This window comes from Mastomys coucha, unplaced genomic scaffold (assembly GCF_008632895.1).
Source record: "Mastomys coucha isolate ucsf_1 unplaced genomic scaffold, UCSF_Mcou_1 pScaffold14, whole genome shotgun sequence".
NCBI lineage: Eukaryota > Metazoa > Chordata > Mammalia > Rodentia > Muridae > Mastomys > Mastomys coucha.
The window spans coordinates 104612492-104624033 of record NW_022196896.1 but is presented as its reverse complement, the minus strand read 5'-3'; the positions used below and the strand labels follow the sequence as shown (position 1 = coordinate 104624033).

Below are 11542 nucleotides of genomic sequence, written 5' to 3'. Positions count from 1 at the left end.
TCAGTAAGCACTTGTTGGCATCCATAATACTGTCTGGGTTGGGTAACTGTGTGTGGCATGGATCCTCAGGTGGGACAGTCACTGGATGGCCTTTCCTTCAGTTTCTGCCCCAAACATTGTCTCTGTATTTCCTACCATGGATATTTTGATCCCTTCTAAGAAGAACCAAAGTATCCACACTGTGTTCTTCCTTCTTCTCGAGCTTCATGTAGTCTGTGAATTGTATCTTGGGTATTCCAAACTTCTGAGATAATATTCACTTATCAGTGAGTGCATGCCATGTGTGTTCTTTTGTGATTGGGTTAACGTACTGAGGATAATATTTTCTAGTTCCATCCATTTGCCTAAGAACTTCATGAAATCATCGTTTTTGATAGCTGAGTAGTACTCCATTGTACAAATGTACCACTTTTTCTGTATCCATTCCTCTATTGAAGGACATCTGGGATCCTTCCAGCTCCTGGCTATTATAAATAAGGCTGCTATGAACATAGTGGAGCATGTGTCCTTATTACACGTTGGAGCATCTTCAGGGTATATGCCCAGAAATGGTATTGCTGGGTCCTCAGGTAGTACTATGTCCAGTTTTCTGAGGAACCACCAAACTGATTTCCAGAGTGGTTGTACCAGCTTACAATCCCACCAGCAATGGGATTCTTATCTCCTTGTACAAAGCTCAAGTCCAAATGGATCAAGGACCTCCACATAAAACCAGATACACTGAAACTAATAGAAAAGAAAGTAGGGAAGAGATTCATGCACATGGGCACAGGGAAAATTTTTACACCAATGTCTTGTGCTGTAAGTTCAAGAATTGACAAATGAGACCTCATAAAATTGCAAAGCTTCTGTAAGGCAAAGGGCTCTGTCAATAGGACAAAATGGCAACTAACAGAGTGGGAAAAGATCTTTACCAACCCTATATCTGATAGAGGGCTAATATCCAATATATACAAAGAACCCAAGAAGTTAGACTCCAGAGAATCAAATAACCTTATTAAAAAATGGGGCACAGAGCTAAACAAAGAATTCTCAACTGAGGAACACCAAATGGCTGAGAAGCACCTAAAGAAATGTTGAACATTCTTAATCATCAGAGAAATGCAAATCAAAACAACCCTGAGATTCCACCTCACACCAGTCAGAATGCCTAAAATGAAAAACTCAGGTGACAGCAGATGCTGGCAAGGACGTGGAGAAAGAGGAACATCCTGCAGCGTTTAAGCCTTGAGGGGAGGAGAAGCTTTAGGAAGGTGAATGTAGAGGGCGGGGTCTAAATTCCTGAGTCATTCCCTTTCCTCCTCCTTACCAGAGTCATGGCCAAACTCTCAGAAAAGTGCCTGGGGAAGGATAACAAAAAGACCTCATTCGGTTCCCGCCCACATTCTATTTGTAGTTATAGCTAGCTACCCTAACGTTCTTCTCCATCTTTTCTTAATGAAGAGCCTGAGTAGGAAATGTGAAGTCATTTCAAACAGGTCAGATTCCAGTCGTTTGTCCCCTCCCTCTACTTGTCCTACACATTTTTTGTTTGTTGTTTGTTCATTTGTTTTGCTAAAGGATTCATCATTAGTAGTGGGAGGAAGTCATAAATGGAAGCAGTCTATAGCTCCCACAAGCTAAGAACCACATCCGACAATAAGAGAATATTAACTTCAATAGGAAGCTGGAAACCCAAGGTCCAGAAGATGCTAATCGAATCAGTACTCCCACCTTGAAGACCAGGCTACACTGAACTTAATGTTTCACCGAGATATGAAATAAAGATGTAGTGGGGTATAGAGACATGGTAAGCATGTAACCCATGAAGCTAGAGCAGGCTTGGGACAACAGAGAGTATGAGGCATGTTCTAAGACTACCTGTACCTGCAGAATAGAAGCTACCACCTGTATTGTCTTTGGGACAGACCAAATAATGTGATCCCAATTAAAATGAGGGTAAGTGACATAACCCTGAAGAAGCTGGGAAGGAGTGCCTATGTTCCAGATAAGGGATGTAGATCAACAAATCAGAGGTAGAGGCAATTTCAAAGGAGAAGCTGGGTAGTTACTACTCTAGCTCATTGTGGGAACGAAGGCTGGACACTCAAGCAAGCTAAGGCTAACTGAGTCATCCCAGCCATGTAACCTTAACTAGTACTCCACAAAAACATGTTAGAGAACATTTCCAGAGAGCATGGACAGATGAGATGACTAGCAGCAATGGTCTAGGAGTCTAAGGTCATTCTGGGACAGGGAGGGCTAAGACACTTCCACTATTTAATCTTTGGCAAGTATCACAGCCCAGATCAGCAAGGAATAGACAAGAAAATGCTAAGAGATGAGTAGTCTGTTCATGGGAGGGGATTCTAGTAGCATCAATAAGAAAGGACAGGAGCTGATGGTATAATTGTGGGAACACACCAACCCAGGTCAGATTGTACCTTCATTCTTGACATCATTTTTAGATCACAAAAGACTGCTTCCTACCTCCAAGCCACTTCTCTAAGTCCTGGAAAATAACAAGTATATTTGGATAAGGATACCTCCTATCTACAGGGAAGATAGCCAGAAACAGGCAAAGATCAATGTGTCCTGCATCTTTTAAGCTTAGAGGGGAGGAGGAGACCTTGGGAGGGCAAAAGTAGTGAGCAGAGAGTCTAAAGTCCTGAGTCACACGTTTTCCTCATCCATTCGAGAGTCATGGCCAAACTCTCAGGAACGTGACTGGGAGAGATGAGGCTGCTAGTGAAAAACTCAGTGAAGAGCACTGGCCTTTTCCACCTGGAGTTGCTAACAGTACGGTCATGGGCCAAGGCCAGATGACCCTTTGCTCAGCTCCTTCCATTCCTATCAGCATGTTACCCAGCTTCTAGTAAGAAGAGTAATTTTGTCCTATGCTGCAAGAGTTTATTCACCCAGCCACTCTTCCAGTGAGAACCAACTATTCCTCTCCCGGTAGAGCTAGGTGGTACAGCATAGGGTTGTAAGCATGCATCCTTATATCCATCTTGAAACTGATTTGGGCACTGGGACACTCCAACACAGAAGAAAAGAAAGAGGGCCAGAGGAAGTCTGTAGCTTTTGTAAAAAGGAAAGCTGGAAGAATATCTCTTTCAGAAAAGAAATAGGATGTTTGCTTTAGGTCCTTGTGCCCTGTAGCATGCTGCTGGAATTCACCTCACATCGCCCAGACAGCTCTGAAGGAGTCCTGTGCCCCTGAGCTGCTGTTTGCTGAGTTCCCAAACTGTTCTCATACACTGGGTTCACCCCACCCCCTATTCCTCCTACCTCTCACCTTCACCTTCTTCTGCCTCCAAGGTCTACTACAAGAAACAAGGCCATAGGCTATCCTAAAAGAAACAAAATCATCATACTTTTTCCCTTTGACCTAAGGATACGTTGTCCCTCTCTGCCTTCCAAAATATTTAACTGTAAGCCATCTTACACTTCTGAAGACATCAAGGGACTTTTTGTGAAGCATAACATGGTGGGTGTCAGGCAATAGGTTCCCAGCTGTAAGAATAATATCTTCTTGATGTTCGTTTTCCTCACAGAACCCATCCAGAGCCTGACTATCTTATATGAACAGTGATTTATTTAATTTCTCATTATTCTATCACTTTTCTGAACAAACAGCTTCCTTACAAGATGGCTACACCTGTGAGCAAGAGCCTAGAACAACCTAAAGCTGCCTCCATATACCTTCTCACTACAATCACTATGTCTGCCCTGGTGACTAACTGTTTTCCTCTCTTCTCAACATGACAAGCCAACAAGTATCTGCAGTTGGCTCCATCCCTTGCTCACTGCCACCAAAACTCCTCTTTTTAAACATACTCACAGCCGAAAAGAGACCATAGTCTTCACTTGGTAACTAGACACCAGGGAAAAGGGAGGTAAAAAGGAAAAACTGAGTTCAAAGACTAGGGCTGAGTGGGATGGGTTTGAGGTTTGGATCGGATCCAGTTCTCTGATTTTGGGATTCATTCTCAGAGACGAAGAATGAGTCCTGGGAACTCTCAGAGAGAACAGTAGAATTGCTTCACTCACTCAGAGGGCACCCGAAGAAGAACACCATATAGCTGGGCAGAGTCAGGTGAAGCGGGGGAACCCTCAGAAACCAATGGTCCAGGGAAGATTTTTCTGTAGTTGTCTGCTATTATAATGGGGTGACTGGTCATGGAGAGTGAAGGCCTATCTGGAGCTCGAGTTCGACTGAAGGGGAGGAAGAGATTTTCTTAGAGATCATTCCACCCCCACCCTTCTATCTACAGACAAGAAAAAGGCCTAGGGAAGAAGCAAATTAAACAGTTGCCTACATGTGCCTTCACAGACCTAAATAAATATTCAGTACCTCCTACCACGCAGCCTCCAGCTAATTGTATGGAAGGCAAAGGCCGAGAGAAGAGAAAGTGGAATGAGAGCAGAAGACAGAAGGGCAAAGAAAGAACACACAGAATATTATACAGATGTTAAAATGAATATAAATGCATCTCTGTGTTAGAAGTTACACATACATTCAACAATTAAAATATGGCCCTGAAAGGAATAAGACAATTACTCTTAAAAAAAAAAAAAAAAAAACCAGACACCCTCTCTCACTACCTCCTTCTCTCTTTTGGTTTATAAATAGAGAGAGATGCACAGAGAAAGAGGGCAAACTAAATAGGTTGATAAGTCCATAGATAGATGGACAAACAGACGGAGAAACAGACACTCTGACAGCTGAATGAGGAGTTGTTATTATCAGCCAAGACCTTTTCCTGAGATAGTTTTCTTAATCTTTGCAATGATCTATCTTGCAGTTGAGATGTCGGAGACACGGAAAGCCAGAGTCCATAAAGTTACTAGGTGGCAAAGCCTAGAGTAGAGTCCAGATGCCTCTGATTCCAGCGTCATGATGACCGCTTCACCGTGATAGCACTCAACATAAAGAGGCTAAGAGCATTTCAAGGTTAAAAATCCTTCCTCAAGAAACCCAAAGGATAATGGAACTCAAGGGGAGAAGGGACTAAATAAAGTAAGTGAAAGAACAAAACAAGATGTTTGTAGAGAAGACAGGGAAACAAACATCCCCCAGGAGGCCTCCACAGTCAGCCTGACTTCATCCTGAAGCTCAAGGGGGGCATCTATCTCAGAGGGAAAAGCAAGTTTCTTCCCACACATACAGAGTGGCTGAGAGACTCTGGTCTGCCAACCACTGTGCATTGCAAGACTCCTCTACCTGTTCTGCTTTTGATTGTTCTGTTAAGGATCAAATCCAGGATCTTGGGTCTGCTCTTCAGAACTCTTCCACTGAGGTACAATCCCCAGTCCATCCCTCCTGCTCCTGCTTTAATTTGGATCAGTTGAGGCCTCAGCACAAAAGCATAGATGCAAAAAAAAAAAAAAAGAAAGAAAAGAAAAGCATAGACGCCTTTTAATTTCTCTACTCTGGGAGTTCTGGGAATCAAACTCAGATCATCAAGCTTGGGGACAAGCACCTTTACCCACAGACCCATCTTTTCACCATCTTGTATTTGTACTTATAAAAATTAATAATGACACCAAGGTTGTAGGGCTTAAGGAAATTCACTCTTAAAACATCTTATCCAAAACTGAATATCAAATAATTACTCTTATACCTCCTATTCAGTCAAGCTTCAGCTCATCATTATTTGAAAATTGCGTGGGTAGACTCTTTAGGATGAAAACTCTACACTGTTTAACCATCTGTTTTAGGTCTCTTGGTCTTAGCATTGAGATCGTGGTTAAATGACACATATTTTACATTTAAATATTTGAAAACATGACCATCATTGTTGAGAAACCTTTAGGCCAATTTCTCTGGTGAGTTTTTGTCTATTTTTCCCATAGAATAACCTTTGATCACACATACAACCCCCAAAATGCTCATTTCAATAGTTTTAGTAGCATAAGAAATGAAACTCAAACTGCCAGAATATATACACTAGAGGCAATCTATGAGGTCTAGCTACTTCATGGTGCAGAAGAGGAAGCTGAGACCCAAGAGGAAGTCTTTTCTTAGAATAAACAATAGTGCTTATCTTGGGCACGTTGCTCTATGGTGCTTAGAACAAACTCTTCAGTGAGTAACACAAGGAAGAATGGCTGTAAGCCTCAGGATAGTTCATCTTCTTTGGAAATTATTCTGCTATTGCAATAACTAAGGTCAACATGGAATCCTGCCTGGTATCATAACTTGGGCCAAAAACCCATTGCTGTATAAGTCATGGACTTTGGGAGAACCAAGTACTGTTATCATGCTAAATAGACATAGTAACAAACTGTACCCTAAGTTCTTGTCTTTATACCCATAGATTAGAGCATCTCATCAGAGAAGCTTCTTTTGCAGTAAATGCAAGTTAATAAAGAGAACCGCAAGTAATCAAGGTACAGGGAATAAGAGGCTTTTGAATGCTTATCTCTAAATGGGACTTTTGTATTGCAACCCCTCCCCCAAGAATCAGGGTCATCAGAAAAGAGGGAAAAAAAATATGGTAAAACCCAGAGACATTAGAGGTCTATCACAGAGCAGAATTTACTGGACATGACAGTACCATTGCACACATGAATTCAAAGTTACTTGGACTACATGTATAAGACTTGAACAAGAGCCAGCCAACCAAAGTCTATGCATAGATGTGGAAGGGCTCACGGAGTCCCATCCCTGTATGAGGAGCTATTAGCAATTGATGGCTGCCAGAGGAAGGAGTGCCAGTGTTCTTCAAGGATGTGAGACATGAAAGGCTACTCATACTCTGGTGGATGGCAGCGCTAAATAGACTTGATGGGTATTAGAGAGAAAGAGACAGAGAAAGAGACAGAAGAGTATATACATTTGGAGGGAAAAGTAGAGTGTGGGGAATAGAGGGAGAATTAGAAGGGAGAGAGTGTGAGGTGTATTTGATCCAAACATACTATATGAATGTGTGAATGTTAAATAAGATATTAACATGAATATCAAAAAGCATTGAGTGTGGTTAATTTGTAAAGAGGCTACATGAGCAACTATAGAGATCGGTGTTTTATTTTCTAAAGAGTATGAAGTCCTTGCTTTGCAAACAAAGTTCAGTATGAAAAGCTGTGCTTCTTGAGCGCTCATGCGGGACTCGGATGATCAAAGCAAAATAAATGCCAAGACACCATAATCAAGACAGAGTGGGGATATGAAAGTCCCCCTAACCAATTCTTTTTCTCTATCACATGACTTCCTCTTCTAAACCACTGGGCTCCAAAGACCACATTATGAAATTACTGACCTAGTTCAGTCCCTTCATGTCACTAAGAAATGGAAGCACAGGCGCATACACCCATTCATTCAGCATGTCAGGGGCTAGGAGAAGACCAGTTTCCAGACTGCTAACCCAAGGTTATTTCCGAAGAATTGCTACTCTAGGTGAGTTCATGTAGTCTCTTCAGTAGTTTCCTATTTATGATGACAGCATTTCCATAGACTCTTATCCTCTGGTCAGTGCCTGCAGCAGCCTCTGCAATCAATACCTGTTGATAAAGGGCAACTACTATGCCCTTGGAGTGAGAAGGACCCATGACAGAGCCACCCACCAGAGCACTCATGCCAGGCCTCTGAGTAAGTAAGCATCATTTCTTAGAGATGGAATGGAAGGGTTTGCAGAAACCATTTAGATTTTTAGACCATGCATTTTATTTGATAAGTGAGGATATGTAATCATTTTATAAATTGGAGAGTACTTTAGAGCTGTCAATGCTATGTCCAAAAGTCAACTTGAAATAGGAAAGAGACTTGTCAGTAAGTGCAGAATGTGATTGTCATTGGAGTTACTAGGGGATTACTATTGGAAGTTATTAGTGAAAAGACAGGCCCCTAAATGGAACATAATTCTGCCTTTGAACAAACTTCCCAGATGGATCTTCTCAAAATGTCCAGGAACAGTGGGGAAAAAAACCACAGCGATTTTCTAATCAAATTTTCTAATCTTCTGTTGTATATAAGCGTTATCAAGTACTGGGAGAAAGCTTCTATCCTTCCGTACGCCCCATCACACATTTTCAATGTTCTGGGTGAGAGAGGCGAGATGCTGGGCTAATGAAGATGCTTCTGTACTTGCCAAAGGATTCTCTGGCTCTTTTCCAAATAACTGAGCCAGTTGATTCTCTGAGACAATCTTCTGCTGCAGCGTAACACAGCACTTCAGGGCAGGCTGACCTACCTCTGCCATCAATCAGACATCAGTTCTCTCCCAGAAGGCCAGGGGATTGTTCCAAGGTTCCTGATGGTTTCTCTCTCTTGAGGGTAGAGTAGTAAAATTAATCTCTTCTGCATCACCCATTTTACTCTTTCTTTATTCTTACTCCTAAACTCTTTTTAAATTGAGACACATTTATAAGTAGTAAAGTTCAGGAAATATAAACTGCTGTATTGTTGTTATTATTATTATTATTATTATTATTATTATTATTATTATTATTTAGAGTTAAGAGGGGATTATAAAAACTGTTCAACTTGAAACAAGAATTGAAAGTCAATACAGAATTCAAATGGAAACTGGTATGGGATGCCCATTAAAAGTCATTTTTTACTTTTTTATTATTTCTTCTATTTTTGATTATAATCAAATTATATCATTTCTCTGTTTCCTTTTCTTCCTCTAAACTCTCTCATGGGATCTTCTTTGCTCTTTTTCAAGTCCATGGCCCCCTTTTTCATTGACTGTTCTTACATGCATGTGTGTGTGTGTATGCATATATATGTATATGTATGTATGTATGCACATGCATACATATATACATATACATGTATATATGTATATATTTGTGTATGTATATATATACATGCATACATACATACATACACACACAGATTCTAAAATATAACCTGTTCAGTCTGTAGTTCTCAGAACTAGAGATGACCTCAAGCTACTCAATTCCTGGCCTTTCTGACTTTCCTTTGAAATCTACCCTCTATTACCCTATAGTTTTGCATAGTTATAGATTCTGCATATCTATAAAAATTGGCATGATGTGGTGACATTGATGTCTGCTGCCAGCTTGGATCATGGCTGCCATGGCTTCTAACTGTCTGCATAACCAAGTATTGTGAAATGTCTGCAGGGTTACAACTTTAGGTGGCCTTGTGTGAACAGGATGTTCTCATGATATTCTCTCTTCTCTTACAAAAAGTCTTTTAGATGAGTTTATGGTCTTACACCTGGAATTTTCAGTGTATGAAGTCCTGTGTGTTTCTGGGGATGCCCTCAAAGTATCTTTCCCTTTGCCCGGATGCAGAGCACTTGGTATTAATTGCTTCAGAAACCACATACCTTTTTTCGTTTTTTTTTTTTTTATTAGATATTTTCTTTATTTACATGTCATATGATTTCTCCTTTCCCAGTTTCCCTTAAAAAAAAAAAAGCAAAAAACAAAAAAAACAAGAACAAGAACAAACCCCTGTTCCCTCCCCTCTCCTCCTGCTCCCACCCCACCCTCTCCTGCTTACTGGCTCTGGTATTTGCCTACAGGGCACAGAACTTTCACAGGACCAAGGGCCTCTCCTTCCGTTGATGATCGACTTAGCCATCCTCTAGTATACATATGCTGCCAGAGCCATCAGTCCCACCATGTGTACTCCTTGGTTGATGGTAAGAAACCACATACTTTTAGCCCCAGCTTTACCAAGATTTTCTGTCCAAACCACATGTTGTTTCAGTCTTTCTCCTCTGCATTGTGCTCCTGTCATTCTCTATCATTGTGGCTTAACACAGCTAGCAATGACTATGCCTCAGCCTGAATGCTGCAGTGTCATGAAAATTCCTCCACCAGATAAATTTATCTACCCTCCTCAAAACTGGACTTCGGTAAAGTCTCAGGACACAAACAAAGCATAAACAAATTCTCTGCCAGACTCTAACACTGGTCTTCAGTCAAATCTCCAGCGCACTCTTGTTACCCTGTAAGAACGCTCTGCAGTTCTTATTCTTACCAGCGTTCTGTTTCCTGAACTCCTGCAAGAATCAGCCCTCAATTCCTAGTATATGTCTCCAAACTTTTCCAAATTCTTTGGAAAAGCCCAGTGTGAAAGGACCATGGGCACAATGACACGGAGACCAAACTGGGATCAAATGCCAACCAGAAAATGTCTCTTATAACTTATTAAATGAAACATGTACTCCATTAAAAAAGAAAGAAAGAGAGGAAAAAAGGAAAGAAGGAAAGAAAGGAAGGAAGAAGGGAAGGAAAGAAGGAAGGGAGGGAGGAAGGAAGGGAGAGAAGGAAGGAGGCGGGAGGAAAGAAGGAAAGAGAAGAGGAGAGGAGAGGAGAGGAGGAAAGGGAAGGGAAGGGGAGGGGAGGGAAGGGAAGGGGAGGGGAGGGAAGGGAAGGGAAGACAAGGGAAAGGAAAGGAAAGAAGAGAAAAGAAAAGAAAAGAAAAGAAAAGAAAAGAAAAGAAAAGAATTGATTTGTCTCCGTGTCCTTCCTGCCACTACTTAAGGCCACACCTGGCTAACCTGAAAGAATTTGGTAACTGTAAGCTTCAGGCAAATGTTGTCCGGAATCTGTTCTAGCTCACTTTCTACTGCTGTACTAGATATCATGACCAAAACCAAGCTGGAGAGAAAAGGGTTTATTACATCTTACTGGTTCTATCTAGTACATCACTGACAGAAAACCAAGGGAGGAGTTTAAGGCAGAAATCACAGAGGAAGGCTGCTTGCTTGCTTGTTCTCAGGCTCATATTCGGTTACCTTTCTTATATAGCCCACTGGCCTAGGGATGGTAACACGGTCGGCTGAGCTCTTTACATGAATCAGTGGCATAGATAGATTTTCAGGTACTATGGTAAAGTACTATGACCAAAAGCAACTCAAGGAGGAAAGCATTTATTTTAGCTTATACTTCCAGGTAACATTCCATCACTAGGGGAACTCAATGAAGGATTCAAGAATGGCAGGAACCTGGGGACAGGAGCTGATACAGAAGGTATGGAGGGATGCCGCTTACGGGCTTGCTCTGCATGGATGCTCAGGTGCTTTCTTATACACCTCAGGACCACCTAATCAGAGGTGACCCCACCTACAATGGGCTGGACCCTCCTGCATAAGCACTAATTTTAAAAATGCCCTACAGGCCAATCTTATGGAGGGATTTTTCTCATTTAAGACACCTTTTTGGAGCTGAAGGGGTTTGTAACCCCATAGGAAGAGCAACAATATCAACCAGCCAAACCCCCCAGAGGTCCCAGGGACTAAACCACCAACCAAAGAGTACATGTGGAGGGACCCATAACTCCAGCTTTATATGTAGCAAAAGATGGCCTTATCTAGCATCAGGGGGAGGAGAGGCCCTTAGTCCTGTGAAGGCTTGATGCCCCAGTGTAGGGGAATAGGAGGGTGGTAAGGTAGGCGTGGGTGAATGGGTGGAGGAGCACCCTCATAAAAGCAGGGGGAGGGGGGATGGGATAGGGGTTTGCAGAGGGGAAACTGGGAAAAGGGATAACATTTGAAATGTAAATAAATAAAATATCCAGTAAAAAAAGAGACTCCTTCTTTCCAGATAGATCTTAGTTTTTGTCAAGTTAACAAAA

General features: G+C 41.7%; 1 long non-coding RNA gene across 1 annotated transcript; it reads left to right on the top strand.

Annotated features, from left to right (window-relative positions):
* The first annotated feature begins 9562 nt into the window (after positions 1 to 9562).
* On the top strand, positions 9563 to 10940 carry LOC116089246. The gene is made up of 2 exons (XR_004118236.1): positions 9563 to 9602; positions 10861 to 10940. It is a non-coding gene; the product is annotated as an uncharacterized LOC116089246 (long non-coding RNA).
* Positions 10941 to 11542: the final 602 nt, after the last annotated feature.